Source organism: Nyctereutes procyonoides, unplaced genomic scaffold, assembly GCF_905146905.1.
Source record: "Nyctereutes procyonoides isolate TBG_1078 unplaced genomic scaffold, NYPRO_anot_genome, whole genome shotgun sequence".
NCBI lineage: Eukaryota > Metazoa > Chordata > Mammalia > Carnivora > Canidae > Nyctereutes > Nyctereutes procyonoides.
The window spans coordinates 38,295,951-38,314,570 of record NW_026575047.1 but is presented as its reverse complement, the minus strand read 5'-3'; the positions used below and the strand labels follow the sequence as shown (position 1 = coordinate 38,314,570).

General features: G+C 40.8%; 1 protein-coding gene across 1 annotated transcript in view; it reads right to left on the bottom strand.

Moving 5' to 3' along the window:
* Positions 1–18,620, bottom strand: part of IQGAP1 (IQ motif containing GTPase activating protein 1) — a 107,816-nt gene that overhangs the window by 73,069 nt on the left and 16,127 nt on the right. The window lies entirely within an intron of this gene.

The window sequence follows — 18,620 nt, the reverse complement described above, 5'->3', positions numbered from 1 at the left end:
GTTTTTTTTTTTTTTTAAGATTTTATTTATTTACTAGAGAGAGCGAGAGAGCAGGAAGGGGGGGGGGAGGGCAGAAAGTGAAGTAAAAGAATCCCAACTGAGCAGGGAACCTCCTGAGATCGTGACCTGAGCATGACCCTTAACCAACTGAGCCACCCAAACCTACCCCAAGGCGATGTATTTTTTTTTAATTTTATCTATTTATTCATGAGACACACAGAGAGAGGCAGAGATACAGGAAGAGGGAGAAGCAGACTCTCCGCAGGAGCCCAATGCAGGGCTCAATCCCAGGCCCTGGGATCACGACCTGGGCCTAAGGCAGACACTCAACTTCTGAGCCACCTAGGCGCCCCATGGCGATGATTTTTTAAACTATTTTTTAAGTCGCAGCATCCTTTGAGTATCTAAAGAAATCCTTCCCCAGAAAAATGTACATATACTGAAATTTAATATATAATTTCAGGGGCACCCGGGTGGCTCAATCAGTTAAGCATCCGACTCTTGGTTTTAGCTCAAGTCTTGAATATCAGGGCTGTGAGATCAAGCCCCATGTCCAGCTCCATGAAGAGTCTACTTGGGATTCTCTCTCTTAAATAAAAAATAAATAAAATCTTTAAAAAATATGTAATTTCAGAGATTTCACTGGCTCCATATTAAAAATCCCTAATTTAAAATTATTCTACTTGGGATGCCTGCCTGGTTCAGAATATGCATGGAGCTTACTTTCATTTATTTGATTTTCTTCTTAGTCCCAAATCCAAGATTTCTGATTCAAATCAATTTTTATATCTTAGTAAAGTTTTTGAGTTTTCCTCACATTTCTTAAGACACTGTTTTGGTAGTTTATTATTTATTTTTTTGTTTTTGTTTTTGTGATTTTGTTCCTTTTCTCATTTTTTTTCTTTTTTAAGTAGGCTCCATGCCCAATGTGGGGCTTGAACTCATGACCCTGAGATCCAGAGTCACATGCTTCCCTGACTGAGCCAACCAGGCACCCCCCCTTACTTTTATTTATATAAGAATAAATAAATACACACACACACACGTGTGAGTGCATGCGTGCCTACGTGTGTATGTGTGTATTATTCTACTCAAATTTCACACATTCTTTACCATACTGTTAAAAAACTCCCCAAACACTAGATGTTGCCTGGTCTATTTTACTAGTGTTAAATCTGTGAAAAGACAAATGAAAAAAAACTGAAAAGATACAGCTGAATGAAGTAAAAACTGGATTTACCACCGAGTAGGACAACATAAAAAGGAAACATTTATAATGTTCATTGATACACAGAAGCTTGAATTAAAAGGCAAATAAAACTGGAAGAAATATTTAACTATGCCATATTTTATAGACACAACATATATATCCATGAAAATTTACATGAAAACACTAACATTAATAGGAAAACAAGCCAGATAATATGTACATGTATTTCTGATCCCATTTATGCATTTATGTAATTCTTTTTTTTTAAGATTTTATTTATTCATAGAGAGAGAGAGGGGGGCGGGGGCAGAGACACAGGCAGAGGGAGAAGCAGGCATCATACAGAGAGCCTGACGTGGGACTCATCCAGGGTCTCCAGGATCAGGCCCTGGGCTGCAGGCGGCGCTAAACCGCTGCACCGCTGCACCACCGGGGCTGCCCCATTTATGTAATTCTTATTCATAAAATTGCTTGAAGGATATACAATAGAGCCCTTCAATTTTTTATTGCTAAAAGGAATATGGCCAACAGCTCCTGGCAACCCTGGCTCTCAGGGGACAGTCTAACTTGTGCTCTCATTAACAGAAACAAACCTAGAACAACTGTAGTGTAAGCTAAAAACAGCCCTTTACCATATAATGGTATGAGGAAAAAAATTACTTTCTCTTCAAAACAAGGTAAACACATAGGGAAGACAATGAATAAACAGCACAGTGCATGCTTTTGCCTTGAAAACAGAGCTAGTTACCAAAGATGTTTCGGTTCACCTCTGAGATTACTACATCAAAATCAAAGTAAAAGGAATGCCTGCATCAACATCTCCCACAAGCCTCTATCCTCGCCTTCCCTACACAAACTGCTGGAAAACAATCCCCATTAACAAGCTAGATTTAAAATACCTTGCACATCACAGAAATGTTGGGCCAGAAGAGCCAATTGTGATCTGGTGAAAAGGGCTAAGGGAGAGCTAGAATAAATAGGCCAAATACAGAGGTGTCTCTTAGCTGCCACAAACCCAAGGCTGCCCTCCAAGTTACCACACATGGGATAGTGACCTTTGTCTCACAACGGAGTATCACCTGGCTCATTTATAAGTTAAGAAAAATGAAATAAAATAGGTTAAATCAGGACCAAATTGCTTTGGAAAACTGAAAGCACTAAGTAGGGTACTATGTTACTCTAATGTTTAATATTAGAAGTCTAGATTCAACTATAACCCCAAGAAGATATAACAAACCCTTCTTTTTGTCCTCTACAGCCCATCTGAGATTTCTTCTTCTGTCACTAAACCACAGAATAACAACATGATAGCCAAGAACTTGAAGCACATCTATGGCAAATCCCTTTGGGTTTTTTTTTTTAATATAATATATATCCATTAAGAGAAAATTATTAGACAGTTCTCAATATTTTATGAATATATTCCATGTTATTATATAATTTCTGAAGACTAAGTTACATAAAAACTCTACCAAGTGCTTAATTGGTTACCTAACTCATGTCACTTCCAAATATTTTCAACCATTAAATAATACTGCAAAGAACATCTTTGTGCACAATGTTCTGCTGCACTTAGAATTAATTCCTAAGGAAAGGAACTTAGAAGTAATTCCAGGGATGCCTGGGTGACCCAGTGATTGAGCGTCTGTCTGCCTTTGACTCAGGTCGTGATCCCAGGGTTCTAAGATCGAGTCCCACATCGGGATCCCTAAAGGGATCCTGCTTCTCCCTCTGCCTATGTCTCTGTCTCTGTGAGTCTCATGAATAAATATATGAAATCTTTAAAAAGAAAAAAAAGTGTAACTCCAAAATAAAAAATTATAAACATTAAAGAAACGTTTTTTATCGTCCAAAAACTTATCAAAGGCTACACCTATTTGTACAACTCCCTCAATTTTACAAGTATAAGGTCTATCCAAAGTCAACTACTAGCTAGTGGCAAAGACAGAATAACAGAACCCTGATTCCTAGTTAAGAATCCTCTTCACTAGACTACTGTTGCTCTTACCACTCAGTCCAAAAATCTGATAGGGCTGAGCCCATTAGGGCAGAATGAACACGACAAAGTGTAAAATATCCTATAGAGGAAAAAGTCTAGTATCTCTCTGTGTTCTGTCCACTAAATAGGGTTTTAAGTATTTTAGTTTAACTGTAAGTCCACAATGATTTTCAACTCAGACACAAAGCTTTCTTATAAAATGTAAGCATTTGGTTTAGCTTTATATATACATTTTATGTTATTTTTTAAGACTTTCTTTTTAAGTAATCTCTACACCCAACATGGGGCTTAAATTTATAATCCTGAGATTAAGTCACATGCTCTACCAACTGAGCCAGCCAGGCGCCCCTTGCTTTATAAATACATTTTTAAATAAATTTATGCATAGATCCCTACCTTGCACCACACACAAAAATCAACTCAAAATGGATTACAGACTTGAACAAATGACCAAAAACCATAAATTCCAAGGAGGAAATACTGGAGGTAAGCTCCTTAACATCAGTATTGGCAATGATATTTTTGGATTTGACATCAAAAGTAAAAGCATCAAAAGCAAAAATAAACAGAAGTGGAACTATATCAAACTAAACAGCTCTTGCACAAAGGAAACCATCAACAAAATGAAACCTACAAAATGGAAGAAAGTATCTGCAAATCATGAATCTGATAAAAGGTTAATATTCAAAATAAAGACTTCATACAACTCAACATTAAAAAAAACAATCCAAATTACAAGTGGGCAGAGGAACTGAAGAGGCACTTTTCCAAAGACATACAAACGGTGCTAATCATCAGGGAAATGCAAATCAAAACCTCAATGAGACATCACCTCACACTTATTAGAACAATCATCATCAAAAGGGCAAAAGAGGGCAGCCCCAGTGGCTTAGAGGTTTAGCAGCCGCCATCAGCCATCAGCCCGGGGTGTGATCCTGGAGATCGTGATCTCCAGCCCGGGATCGGAGTCCCACATCAGGCTCCCTGCATGGATCCTGCTTCTCTCTCTGCCTGTGTTTCTGCCTCTGTGTGTGTGTGTGTGTGTGTGTGTGTGTGTGTGTGTGTGTGTATCTCGTGAATGAATAAATAAAATCTAAAAAAAAAGGGGGGGGCAGAAGACAAGTGTTGGAAAAAAATGTGGAGAAAAGAGAACCCTTTTGCACTACTGGTGAGAATGTAAACTGGTGCAGCTGTTAAGGAGAAATATGTGGGGATCCCTGGGTGGTGCAGCGGTTTGGCGCCTGCCTTTGGCCCAGGGCGCGATCCTGGAGACCCAGGATTGAATCCCACATCGGGCTCCCGGTGCATGGAGCCTGCTTCTCCCTCTGCCTATGTCTCTGACTCTCTCTCTCTCTCTCTCTGAGTATCATAAATAAATAAAAATTTTAAAAAAATAAAAAAAAGAAGGCTAACCTTAAACCTTTAAAAAAAAAAAGGAGAAATATGTGAAGATTCCTTAAAAAAATTAAAATAGGACTGCATATGTATGATTCAGCAATCCCAATTCTAGGTATACAGCCAAAGGAAAGGAAAACAGGCTGTCAAAGAGATATCTGCACTCCCATGTTCACTGCAGTATTTTTCACAATAGTCAAGACATGGAAACAGGGTAAGTGCCCATCAACAGATGAATGCATACAGAAGATGTGATACACACATGTGCATGTACATAAACACACAGACTGGAATATTATTCAGCCATGAGAAAGAAGGAAATCCAGCCATTTGTGACAACATAGATGAATCCTGGGGGCATTATCCTAATGAAACAGACCAGACAAAGACAAATACTGCATGGTACTGCTTATATGTGAAATCTAAAAAAATAAAACTCATAGAAACATAGTAGTAAAGTAGTTGCCATGGGGTATGGGGTAAAGAAAATAGGGAGAAGTTGGAAAAGGGTACAAACTTTCAGCTATAAGAGGATAAAGTCGGAGGCTCTAATGTAAAACATGGTGACTACAGTTGATAACAATGTTTATGTAACTGAAATTTGCCAAGAGAAACTTGAATGTTCTCACAAAAACAAAAACAAACCTAAACCTTTCATAATGTATAACAAATCACCACAATGTCTACTTTAAATATCTTAAAATTTTAAGTGTTAATTATATCATAATAAAGCTAAACTAAAAAGTAAATAAACCTATGCATGAAAGAAAAATCAGTGGCCACCACAACTTTTTGCCAATTATATTTACCATTGTCTCACGATAATCATAGAATCCCTTGGGTAGAAACCTCATTACAGCTCTCTACCCCAACTCCTCCACTCCCTTCATGTCCCACTCCTCCCTCCCTTTCATGCCTGAATGCTTCCAAAACCTCTCAGCCAAATCATGCCACAGGCTGAGCCTGACCACTGCTGCTGAAATGGAATCAAACATTCAAATTAATTCATTTCATTTCTGAATTCTAGCAGGTAGAAGTTTATATTAAGCCAGCATCAGTTCCCCTTTGGTACCCTAAGCTGCCTTCGTGGAGCAAGACATCATATGGAATTAAAGATGAGCACTCGGTATTATATTTAATACTGAATTTCACATCTGAAACTGAAGATGTGCTCTATGTGGGCTAATTGAATTTGAATTTTAAAATATGTATTAGTGTGGTCAGCATTGGCCAGAGACTTTAAGAGACCTAGATTTAGGGGTACCTGGGTGGCTCAGTCAGTTGGGCATCCAACTCTTGGTTTTGACTCAGTCATTGTCTCAGGATCCTGGGATCAAACCCCGCATGGGGCTCCCCTCTCAGTGGAGTCTGCTTGTCTCCTTCTCTCTGGCCCTTCCCCCAGCTCATGCTCTCTCTCTAAAATATATGAATAAATCTTTTTAAAAAAATTTTTTAAAAAGAGACACCTGGATTTATAACCTGTTCCTTATCAAGACAGTCACTTAACCAGTTCCTTCATTTGTTAAAAGGGAATAACAATACTTTCCAGGTAGGTCTGTTGCTGGGGATTAAATAAAATCAGGTGGCTCAGTCAGTGGAGCTAGAGCAGCTGACTCTTGATTTTGGCTCAGGTCATGATCTCAGGGTCATGAGATTGAGCCCCAAGTCAGTTCTGCGCTTGGCACAGAGTCTGCTTGTCCCTCTTCCTCTACTCCACACTCTCTCTCTTAAATAAGGAAATAAAAATTTTAAAAAGCAGTGGGGTTGGGGGAGTGCCTGGCTGGCTCAGTTGGTAGAGCATGTGACTCTTAATCTTGGTTTTAAATTCAAGTCCCACGCTGGACGTAGCAATTACTTAAAAATAAAATCTTAAAAAAAAAAAAAAGATTGCATATAAAGTGTGGAGCTAGCATAGTGTGTGGTGGCTCAGTATGAAAAAAAAAATTGTGCTTTTCCTCCTCTCCCCTTAGATGATGGAGTCACATGCTGACACCCCTGTAAGTGAAATGATTACTTGTTTTTTCAAGTACTCTTCATAAGAAGGGAATAATATAATAGCAGCCACCTGGAAGGAGTATGAGGATTACAAGAGATAATACAAATAAAGCATTAAGAACAGTGACTGAAACAAAGCGAGCAAGCACTCAGATCTCACTCTCACTCATCTGTGAACTTTCTCCAACTGAACACTGTGTTCCAGGTAAGGTCCAACTCACCTGAAATGGAACAGCACTATCACCTTCTTAATTTTGAGTACTCCATAACCACAAAGCCTCAGACTCAACTATTTTTATTACATTTTTCCAATCAACAATTTTTTGGAAATTCACAGCTACTGAATCCTCTCTCTAAAATTCTATATTAGAACCACAACCTGGGGATCCCTGGGTGGTGCAGCAGTTTGGCGCCTGCCTTTGGCCCAGGGCGCGATCCTGGAGACCCAGGATCAAATCCCACATCGGGCTCCCGGTGCATGGAGCCTGCTTCTCCCTCTGCCTAGGTCTCTGCGCCTCTCTCTCTCTGACTATCATAAATAAATTAAAAAATTTAAAAAAAATCTTTAAAAAAAAAAAAAAAAAGAACCACAACCTGCACTCATCTCCATATTTCCTCATGTTCAGTTCAGCCCATTGTCCCTAATGTCAGCATCTTTGGGAATCCTACTTCTGCAATCCAAAACAATAATTCTCTTCTGGCTCCACATCATCCACAAATATTAATGGGCTTGAAAGAACGAAGAGGAGTTTACCAACTGGCCAAGGCAGGGAAGGCCTCCAGGCAGAAGAAATAACCATCCTAGTTGTGAGGGACACTGAAGGATTTAAGAGGGGAATGACCTGATGAGATCTGTTTCAGAAAATCACTTTTGGCAACACAGTCGGGTTTTTAATTTTTTCTTCAAATACAAGTATAAATATTTCTACAAGTAGGGGCACCTAGGTGGCTCAGTGGTTGAGCGTCTGCCGCCAGATCAGGGCATGATCCCGAGGTGCTGGGATTGAGTCCCATACTGGGCTCTCTGCAGGAAGCCTGCTTCTCCCTCTGCCTAGGTCTCTGCCTCTTTCTCATGAATAAATAAAATCTTATTATAAATTCAAAAAAAATTCTACATGTACAAATGTTTTAACAGATAAGTCACTTTTTATTTTTTTTTAATTTATTTACGATAGTCATACAGAGAGAGAGAGAGAGGCAGAGACACAGGCAGAGGGAGAAGCAGGCTCCATGCACCGGGAGCCCGATGTGGGATTCGATCCCGGGTCTCCAGGATCGCGCCCTGGGCCAAAGGCAGGCGCCAAACCGCTGCGCCACCCAGGGTTCCTGATAAGTCACTTTTTAAAAAAGTTCTGAGGGCAGCCCTGGTGGCTCAGCGGTTTAGCGCCGCCTTCAGCCCAGGGCCTGATCCTGGAGTCCCGGGATCAAGTTCCACATCAGGCTCCCTGCATGGAGTCTGCTTCTCCCTCTGCCTGTGTCTCTGCCTCTCTGTCTCTCTGTCTCTCATGAGTAAATAAATAAAATCTTTAAAAAAATAAAAAAGTTAAAAAAAAATAAAAAAATTCTGAGAATATCATACCATGTGGTAACATCAGCACACACTACCTGTGATCAGGACCCTCAGCCGTGACCACAAATAGAACTTAGTGACAAAACTCTTATATTTCTATTTCTCACAGAGTTGAAGAAAATGGAGAGTAGAGTTCTGAGTCCCCCCTTCTCACAATAAGGGATATAAAGTTTCAACATTTTGCCTCCTCAAGTTAACACTAGAACTGCTTTAGCAAATCTAAGTCACACGAAAATTATCTAAAAAAATTTTAAAGCTGACTTCAGATCTGAAACACAGCTACTAAACACAAAAACAGCAGTATCTAAATGGTTCGTTTTCAGAGCACCTGGGTGGTTCAGCCAGTTAAGTGTCCAACTCTTGATTTTAGCTCAGGTCAGGATATTAGGATTTTGAGATCAAGCTCTACACCAGGCTCTATTCTCTCTCTCTCTCTTCCTCTGCCCTCCCCGCCGTCTCAAAATAAATAAATGATTCATTTTCGATATAAATAACATGAAAAAAAGAATCTCTAACACCGCATGGCTGAAATAAAGCTAACTACTTTTCGCAAAAATCTCATTAAGTGGTATTATTATTTTTATTTTACGGATAAGGAAACCATGGGCTCCTAGAAGTGACCCATCCAAGAATACTCACCTGGTGAGTGGCCGAGCTCAACACTTGAACCCAAATTGATGTGATTTTAAAACTCACATCTATTGTTACAATATATTGCCTCCTCCGATAATAACAGCCACCACCTCTGAACACTCACTAACAAAATCTCAAGTTCTGAGGCTGCACTTCCTAGAGCACCCGTACTACAGTATAGACCTCATCAACAATTTTCCCTTTATCAAGCACCAAGAGAAGCACATTAAATACTAAACATTTGGGATGCCTGGGTGGCTTAGCGGTTGAGCGCCTGCCTTTGGCTCAGGGCGTGATCCCAGAGTCCCAGGATCTAGTCTCACATCGGGGTCCCTGCATGGAGCCTGCTTCTCCCTCTGCCTATATCTCTGACTTTCTCATGAATAAATGAATAAAATCTTTTTTAAAAAATAAAAAATTAATTTTAAAAATGGATTGGAGATTTTACAGAATAAAATAAAAGGAGAGAAAAAGGGACACCTGGGTGGCTCAGCAGCTGAGTGTGTCCCTTCAGCTCAGGGCATGATCCCAAGTCCAGGGTTCGACTCCCACATTGGGCTCCCTGCAATGAGCCTGCTTCTCCCTGTGTGTCTATACCTCTCTGTGTCTCTCATAAATAAATAAATAAAATCTAGAAAATAAATAAATAAAAAGGAGGGAAAAAATATAGGTGAATGGTTGTATAATCCTGAAATGGGAAAAAGCCTTTTCAAACAAAATTATGGCAGCAGATATTAGATATTATAAAGGAAGAGGGAGGGGCACCTGGTGGCTCAGTCAGTTAAACGTCCAACTCTGGAATTCTGCTCAGGTCTTGAGTGCAAGGACCATGGGTCTAAGCTGTGTTGGGCTCCATAAATAAATAAATAAATAAATAAATAGGACATAAATTGGCTACATAAAAAGCAGCTAAACTTCTATTAGGTAATTAAAATATTTTTTAAAGAAAAGATAAACTTGAGAGAAAATTTGCAAAACATAACAAGGAATTAATAATCCCCTATAATCTTTATATGTATATATACATTTTTTTTAAGATTTTATTTATTTACTCATGAGAAGCACAGAGAGAGAGGCAGAGACATAGAGAGAGAAGCAAGCTCCATGCAGGAAGCCCAAAGTGGGACTCAATCCCAGGACCCCGGGATCACACCCTGAACCAAAGGCAGATGGTCAACTGCTAAGCCACCCAGATGTCCCTGTATATATATTTTTTAAATGCTTGAAATAAATAAAATGACAACTATTTCCCTAGAAAAATGGACTAGAAAGATAAACAGGCACTCACAAAAGTAAATGGCCATAATTATAGGAAAGATTCTTAATCTCACTAATCAAAGAAATGCAAATTAAAGTGACAATAATACCATTATTTGGGGGGGGGGGTTTCAGAGGTTTGGCACCGCCTTCGGCCCAGGGCGTGACCCTGGAGACCCAGAATCAGTCGGGCTCCCTGTATGGAGCCTGCTTCTCCCTCTGCCTGTGTCTCTGCCTCTCTCTCTCCGTGTCTCTCATGAATAAATAAATATTTTTTTAAATACCATTATTTGGCTATCAGACTGGCAAAGATAAAAAAGGAACGATAGCAACTTATTATTATCCAATACATGGGAAAACCCCACATTCTGACACTGTTCCAGAAGAAAATCTGGCAACATGTACCATCGTTAGCAAACTTTCAGAAATTTCTATAAAAGGCAAAAGGTTGTTTTATTTTAAAAGATGATGTGGTGACTTGTGGCAAGGATGACTAAATGAAAGAGGATGCCAGCCAGCAAGGCAGGGGGACACTAGCAGAAGCAGGCCAGAATGATAAATTCATGTCGGAAACGTGTTCAGCTGGAAATGTGAATGGGACATCACGTGGTGACATCCTGCAGGCAGTGGAAATGCAAGTCTGGAAAACTCAGGAGAGGGGCCCAGCTAGAGACACTGGTGTGAAGAGTGGCTCCACGGGGATGAGTTCACCAGAGAAACAGACCGTAGAATAAAATAAAATAGGGCCAAAGGACACCTGGCTGGTTCAGTCAGAGGAGCATATGACTTTTGATCATAAGGTTGGGAGTTCGAGCGCCACGTTGGGTACAGAGTGACTTAAAAAAATAACTAAAAAAGAAAAAAGGTCAAGACTGTGCCTCAGAAAACACCAACACTTAAGAGGTGAGTATTACAAAGAGAACTTTAGTGAAATGGTGATCAGGGGGAGTGAGATTACAGCTAGAAAAGTTAAGTCGAAGTCAGGAACTAGAAACAGCCAAGATCGACTCCCTTTTCAGGAAGTTTAAGGAGGGAAGAGAAATTGGAGGAATGGAGAAACGGTTGGTCTGAGGTGGCAGAGTGTTCCTCTATAACACAGGAAGAGGCACATCCTTGCCATTGGCAAGAAAGGACGGAGCACAGAGGGGTCTGAAGATACAAGAAGTAAAGAATCAAGGAAGAAGGGGAGGTTCTGAAGCCCACAGAGGGCAGCTAGCTATTGGAGAGGAACAGACCCATTTCTTCCTCAAGAAATGAGGGAGGGAAGGAAGAAGGGATGACAAGTGACCTAACCTCTCTGGGACTTCAGCTTCCTGTCTATGAAAACACCTCACAAGGCAATTGTGAAGACTAACTGAATACTGTGTGCAAACACACACCATTCCACTCTCTCTTGGTGGGGGAGCTGTGTACCTGTGTGACAGAGACAGGAGTATGTGTGTGAAGAGCTAGATCCCACAAGTAAACCTCCTTCTGGAGTGGTAACACCCAGCAACCTGTCTAATGCCTGCCTCCTCGTTCCACGGATAGCATGTGTCAAAGGGACCAGAGGCTTGGCCCTCCCGTTCTCCCACTCTGCAAGACAAAGAAATCACTATTGCGAGAACTCTTAGTGCGTAAGCCCTGAGACAAGCCCAGACCTCGAGCACACTGAGCACGAAAAGAATCAGGGTGGGAATGTGAATTAGGGGTCTGTAAGGAGGAAACGGGTTGAACTAGTTCTGCTGAGCACGTGACCTCAGTGGTTTCCCAGCTCTGTGCAATACAGAGCGGAACATACCAATGCCGGAACTGACTACTCAAAACCATTGAGATTCGGTTCCTCCAGGAGCCGCTCCTCGTTACCACACCCAGCTTGTACAGCAAATGCCCCTGCATGCCAGGATTACTGGCTGCTCAACACCTCCCAAATTGGGCAGTCTTTCCTGGCAATTAGGATTCTACGAAGACACTAACACATCTAAGCACCATCCAGGCCCTGGAAACAGCCTAGTAAATTCAATACGATGTGGTAGGAACCAGTCTTGAGAAACACGAATGTAGAATATTCAGTAAAGAACTCCTCAGCACCTGAAGAGGGAAGGGAGTTAGGGCTAGTTTCCCAGAGAAACTGGGGTAATGGAAACTACACTATGGTGACAATTGCACTATTTGGTAAATTTACTAAAAATCATTAAGTTGTACATTAAAAAATAGGAGAGCTTTATGGCATGTAAATTATTACTCCAATGAAGTTTTTTTTTTTAAGTCCCTGGGCTAATAGGATTAACTGCTCATTCCCAGACCAAGTCTTCAGCTGCAGAGCCTAGGGAAACATTACCACATTTGATCTATCAAGCCCTGTCTCTAATTTACCATCTATCACAAAGCGTAAAAGACCTTTTAACCTTAAATGAAAAAAAAAAATCTTCAAACGGAGCTAAACTTCGGTGATACTGTCTCAGCAGCTGTCACCCAGTTACTGTGAGCAGCCCCTGAGGAAAGAAACAATGTGGAGCCTCCTTAAAATCTTCTCTCTCCCTCTTCTGCCCCTCCCCACTCCACTGTGTGTGCGGGAAGGGAAGGGGAGGGAGCTATTAAAAAAAGATACTGGCAGGGAGGGGTAGAAACACAAGGGAGGAGCATCTAACTCAGACCTGGGGTAAGGCTGGATGCTCTCTGAAGGAGGTGTCACCTGAATTTACTTTCTTAGGATACACACACACACACACACACACACACACACACACACAGGTCAAAATTCAAAAAGTATAAAAAGCTACCCAGTTGAAAGGAAGAAAATTTCATGAAGTGAGCAGACAAGAGTGTTACATGCCACAAAAATTAAGAAAGATATATATGGGGGTGCCTGGGTGGCTCAGTTGGTGAAGCATCCAACTTGATTTCGGCTCAGGTCATGCTCTCAGGGTCAGGAGATGGAAACCCTCACGTTGGCCTTCGCGCTGGGTGTAGAGCCTCCTTAAAATCTTTTCTCTCTCCCTCTTCCTCTGCCCCTCCCCACTCCATGTGTGTGTTGGGAAGGAAGGAAGGAAGGAAGGAAGGAAGGAAGGAAGGAAGGAAGGAAGGGAGGGAGGGAGGGAGGGAGGGAGGGAGGGAGGGAGGGAGGGAGGGAAGGAAGAAAGAAATGAATTAAGTATTGAAAATTTTCCAACGGACATAACAATTTGCTGGTTCGAGCAAGAGAAATTTCAGTGGGGGAAAGGAAAGGCGCACAAATCGCACCCATAGGAGTTATGATAAAGAAGTGGACACGGGGAGTAAAGACAAATTTTTCCTGAAGGAAAAAAAGGGACAATAATCAGAATAGGGCCTAGTATTAAGGGAGTAGATCTTGAAGGGGTGAGGATGTTTATGTGCTTCAGAGAAAAGAATTGGCTAAAAAAAAAAAAAGTGTAAGTTATAGTTAAGAAAACAATACTGAAATAAGGACCCTAGAATATACAAAGGGATAGGATCCAGACTACAGATAGAATATGGAGTCTTAGGAAGAAAGATACTTCTCCCATTGCTACAGGGAAGGTCATGCTGGCATGCTAAATGAGATGAGATAAATTTGTTAGGACAAAAGAAATTGAGTTTGTAGCAAGAGTAAAGGTCATCAGCCATAATACGGGAAGCTAGGGATGGAGATGACCACTAAGATAAAGATTTGGTAAAATTTTTGATTTGCCTCACCCCTCTGACAATTCCAATGTTACTGCCAAAAGTCATCTTCTCCATGCACTCTTCCATGATCTACACTCTTGGAAATAAATCTCTCCTTCCTCCAAACTTCCTCTAAACTGTACTTCTTGGGGCACCTGGGTGGTTGAATGTCTGCCTTTGGCTCAGGTCGTAATCCTGGGGTCCAGGATCAAGTCCCTCTTCAGGTGCCCTCCACAGGGAGCCTGCTTCTCCCTCTACCTGTGTCTCTGCCCCTCTCGGTGTCTCTCATGAATAAATAAAATCTTTAAAAAAAATAAAACTGTACTTAATGTATCTCTTTACCTCAGTATAATTAGTTAAGTATGAAGGGTAGGATCCTTTTCTGATTCATCTTTGAAGCACGTTGCTCAATAAATAACTGCTGAATGAGACAAACTATTCTTTTCTTCTTGCTTCAGGCAGGACCATAGTACTGGGGTCTCAATCATAACCAAATAATAATAATTACGATTATCCAAAGCTCTTATCCCCACAACACTGAAATTCTCTTAACCATCCAATTCCCACACTCCACACAGCTTTGCACCAATTCAACTGAATATTCCTGAGCATCGACTTTATTGAAAAGCACTGTGGAAGGGGTGCTCCTGGATGCCAAGTAGCAGAAAAAGATAGTCTCAACTCTAAAGGAACACAAAAATATATGTATTTATGCTTTGCCTTCTTCCCATCTAATTTCAGCTTATCTTGCCAAAACTGCCATAAAACAATCTTTCCCTCATCTAAACTCTCACGCATTTAACTGCATCATTTCACTGGCAGCCGTAGATTGCCTTGTAACATTAGTTAGACCTTTCAGACTTTGATATTGAGTGACTTTTGAAATGGTGATGCCTTATCTGTCCAATTAACCTGTAAACTCCTTAAGGACAGAACGTTAAACTTTTGCCAACTTTTGCAGTTCTATTAGAGGGTCCTGAACAAGGGGGAGCCCAGAAATGCTTCCTATGTGTTTTATTTTACAGGAAGTGCTATTCCCAACTGTTTTAGCCCAGCTAAACATTCTATGAGCAATAGAATGTTATCAAGCCATTTAGGAGTGCCTGGAGGCTTGTCAGTTGAGTGGCTACCTCTGGCTCAGGTCAGAATCCCAAGGTCCTGGGATAGAGCCCTGCTTCAGGCTCCCTGCTCAGCAGGAAGTCTGCTTCTCTCCTTCCCTCTACTCCTTCCCCTTCTCATGTGCACTCCCTCTCACAGTCTCTCAAATCAATAAAATATTTTTTAAAAACAAGAATGTTATCAAGTTATTTAAAATAAAAATACCTTTTAATAACACAGGAAATGAAAGTAAAAACTGTTTTAAGTAACTGAAGAAAGTACTTAGTGTTTAGCACATAATCTTCCATCAACCGTTACAGTCTTCTGCTTGAAAATCTTCTGCAACATGGATTTTTCTAAAGCAGATTTTTTGAGATTTTTTTGTTTTGAAATTTCTTATTGTTTCTTATTGTTTGTTATTGTTCTTTTTTTTTTTTAATTTATGATAGGCACACAGTGAGAGAGAGGCAGAGACATAGGCAGAGGGAGAAGCAGGCTCTATGCACCAGGAGCCCGACGTGGGATTCGATCCCGGGTCTCCAGGATCGCGCCCTGGGCCAAAGGCAGGCGCCAAACCGCTGCGCCACCCAGGGATCCCTATTGTTCCTCATATTAAGCAGATCTCCACTGTCTGGTTCTATTCCTCTGGTACCACACGTGATAAACTAAACCCCTCTTCCATTTTTCAGGAATCTTTAAAAATAATGTTGGTAAAATGTTGGGGCACCTGGGTGGCACAGTTAAGCATCTGACTCTTGGTTTCAGCTCAGTTCGTGATCTCGGGGTCATGAGATCAAGCCCCACTTTGGGCTCTGCACTCAGTGCAGCCTGCTTAACACTCTCCCTCTGCTCCTCCCCTTTGTGCTCTCTCCTTCAAATAAATAAAGCCTAAATAATGTAGGCAGATATTAACAGTTGAATGAATTCCTATACTGGATGACAGACTGTACCTCTGAGATTCTACATTTCTAGAGTCCACTTAAATCTTGTGTCCATATTAAATAATCTCAGCCCTTTCAATGATTCCTCATGCATCATAATTTACAGACCTTTTATCATCCTGGTCAGGCTCATTCAACATGCACTAGTCCTTGAGCAATAATCACGTCTCAACCAGTGGACCAACACCCACTGATTGGGAGTGGTTCCTCAGGTTCTATATTGAAAAGGATTCTGATCAATCAGCAATGCCTGCTGTGGGTGTGAAAGAATCCCACCACGTATCCATCATCTCTGCTCTAGTCTATCATCAAGGTCTCCCTTAAGCTATGGCCTCCAGACCTGAATACCAACCTCAGGTAGCCTATGATCAATACAGAGGACAATGGAACCATCTCTTCCTTTTGCATATATCACATTTCTATTAATGAGTTGATAACAGAGATTTGGTTCAATTTGTTCTATTTCCTAACAGTATCCTATAAATGCTACTATTTTATCCTGTACCTAGATACTCCATTTTTGAACCCCAGCGGAGGATGTCCCATTTTATCACTATTAAATTTCATCATTAGATTCAAGATATTTTGGAAGCAAAACTTTCATGAATATTAACCATCCCTCTAGCAATAAGTCAATCTCAAATGTAATCGATACACATCATTGAAAGTCCCAATGAAAATGTTTTACCTGTAACATGCCTTAAAGAGCTTTCTTTGAATTTAAAACCTAGCAGTAGCTTTCTTCATGGAGATAAAATTCAAATAACATAAATTCACCATGTTTAACCATTTTAAAGTATGCAACTGTTTTTCTTAAGTATATTCACAGTGTTGTGCAACCACCATGACTATTTAATTCTAGAAAATTTTCACCACCAGAAAGCCCACACCCATTAAGCAGTCATTCCTCATCAAGCAGCTCTTTTTGAATATGGTGTATTCCACTGGCTACAAATCCTAACTTACAACCTAGTCCACATTTATCCACCTGTCACTAAAGTTTCACAAGTCATACTTGCAAATGTCTTGCTGAAACCTAGACATTACTGGGCTTCTCTGATTCACCCAATCTGGTGACCCTGTCCAAGAGGAAATGATGTTAATATAATAGGGCTTGTCTCGGGAAGTCCTGGTTGACTCCTAAGCATCACTTTTTTCCTCATTAAGTGCTCATAAGTCATCTATTTGACACTATGCTAGGAGTTCTGCCCGAGACTAATTTGTTAAACTAGAATTTGTGATAACCTTTTCCTTTTTTTTTTTTAAGATTTTATTTATTTATTCACAAGAGAGAGTGGGGGGCAGAGACATAGGCAGAGGGAGAAGCAGGCTCCCCACAAGGAGCCCAATGCAGGACTCAATCCCAGGACCCCAAGATCACATTCTGAGCCAAAGGCAGATGCTCAACTGCTGAGCCACCCAGCATCCCCTTTTCCTTTTTTATAAAATTAGCACATTTGCCTTCCACCACTTTTAAAAACCACATTCCTAAAAAGCAAAAAGCAAAACAAAACTAAAACACACTTCTTTTCTAATGCCTTAAAGATCACTGATGACAGTTCAGCAATTATACCTACAACAATGGTTTTAATTTACGCTAAGGGATCCCTGGGTGGCGCAGCGGTTTGGCGCCTGCCTTTGGCCCAGGGCGCGATCCTGGAGACCCAGGATGGAATCCCACATCGGGCTCCCGGTGCATGGAGCCTGCTTCTCCCTCTGCCTGTGACTCTGCCTCTCTCTCTCTCTCTCTCTCTCTCTCTCTCTCTCTCTCTGTGTGTGTGTGTGTGTGACTATCATAAATAAAAAAAAATTTCTTAATTTAAGCTAAGAACATGAGAACTTAAAGAACAGAAAGAAACTACAGATAAAACATGTAACAGTTGAGAACTGACCATGAACATGACCCAAATTCTTACTTGAAATAGTCCCTCAAATCCATTATTCTGGCAAAGAACAGCATTTCCCAAACAGGGGCTCCTGGGTGTCTCAGTTGGTTAAACATCTGACTCTTGGTTTCAGTTCAGGTCATGATCTCAGGGTTGTGAGATCAAGTCTTGTGACTGGCTCCATGCTGAGCAGGGAATCTGTTTAATATTCTCTCTCTCCCTCTGCCCTGCCCCCCACCTTGTGTTCTCCCTCTCTTTCTAAAAAAAAAAAAAAAAAAAAAAAATCTTTTTAAAAAAATACTCTGGAACACCATCCTAAGAAAGATGGTCTATGAGAAGAGTCTGATGGTAAACTATGCTTGAGGAATATTGCTTACACTATCTTCTCCCTTGGAGATTCAGAACTTACAGCCCATAATAAAGAGTCCATATAACCCACCAATTAAATAATCTTTTTAACTTGGCTTAATCCATGATTTCTGAAATTTGACCACTAAATCCTTTCTTTCTTAATGTCATAGCACTCATTAGTAGAATACACCTCAAAAACTAGTGATCTAGAAAGTCAGCCCCACAGTTTTCAAATCCTGAATTGTACTCTCCTTTAACGCAAATAAATTACGTTAGTTTGGCAAGTTAATTCATCTCTTCACAGTACATATGCCAACGTTGTTAATCTAAAACCTGTTTCCTCAATGCTAAACTTCATTACACACTAATCTTTTTTTATGGCACAATACAACTTGCTTGAAAGTACTCTAGAATATTCTAGCCAATTTTTCTAAAATGATCTTTTTATGTCTCAGAAGTCTCAACAGTCGAACTTGTCTTGTTCTGAAAAAGATTAAGATCTCAATTCAGGGCAGCCCCAGTGGCATAGCGGTTTAGCGCTGCTTGCAGCCAGGGGCATGATTCTGGAGACCCGGGATCGAGTCCCATGTCGGGCTCCAGTCCCATGTCGGGCTCCTTGCATGGAGCCCGCTTCTCCCTC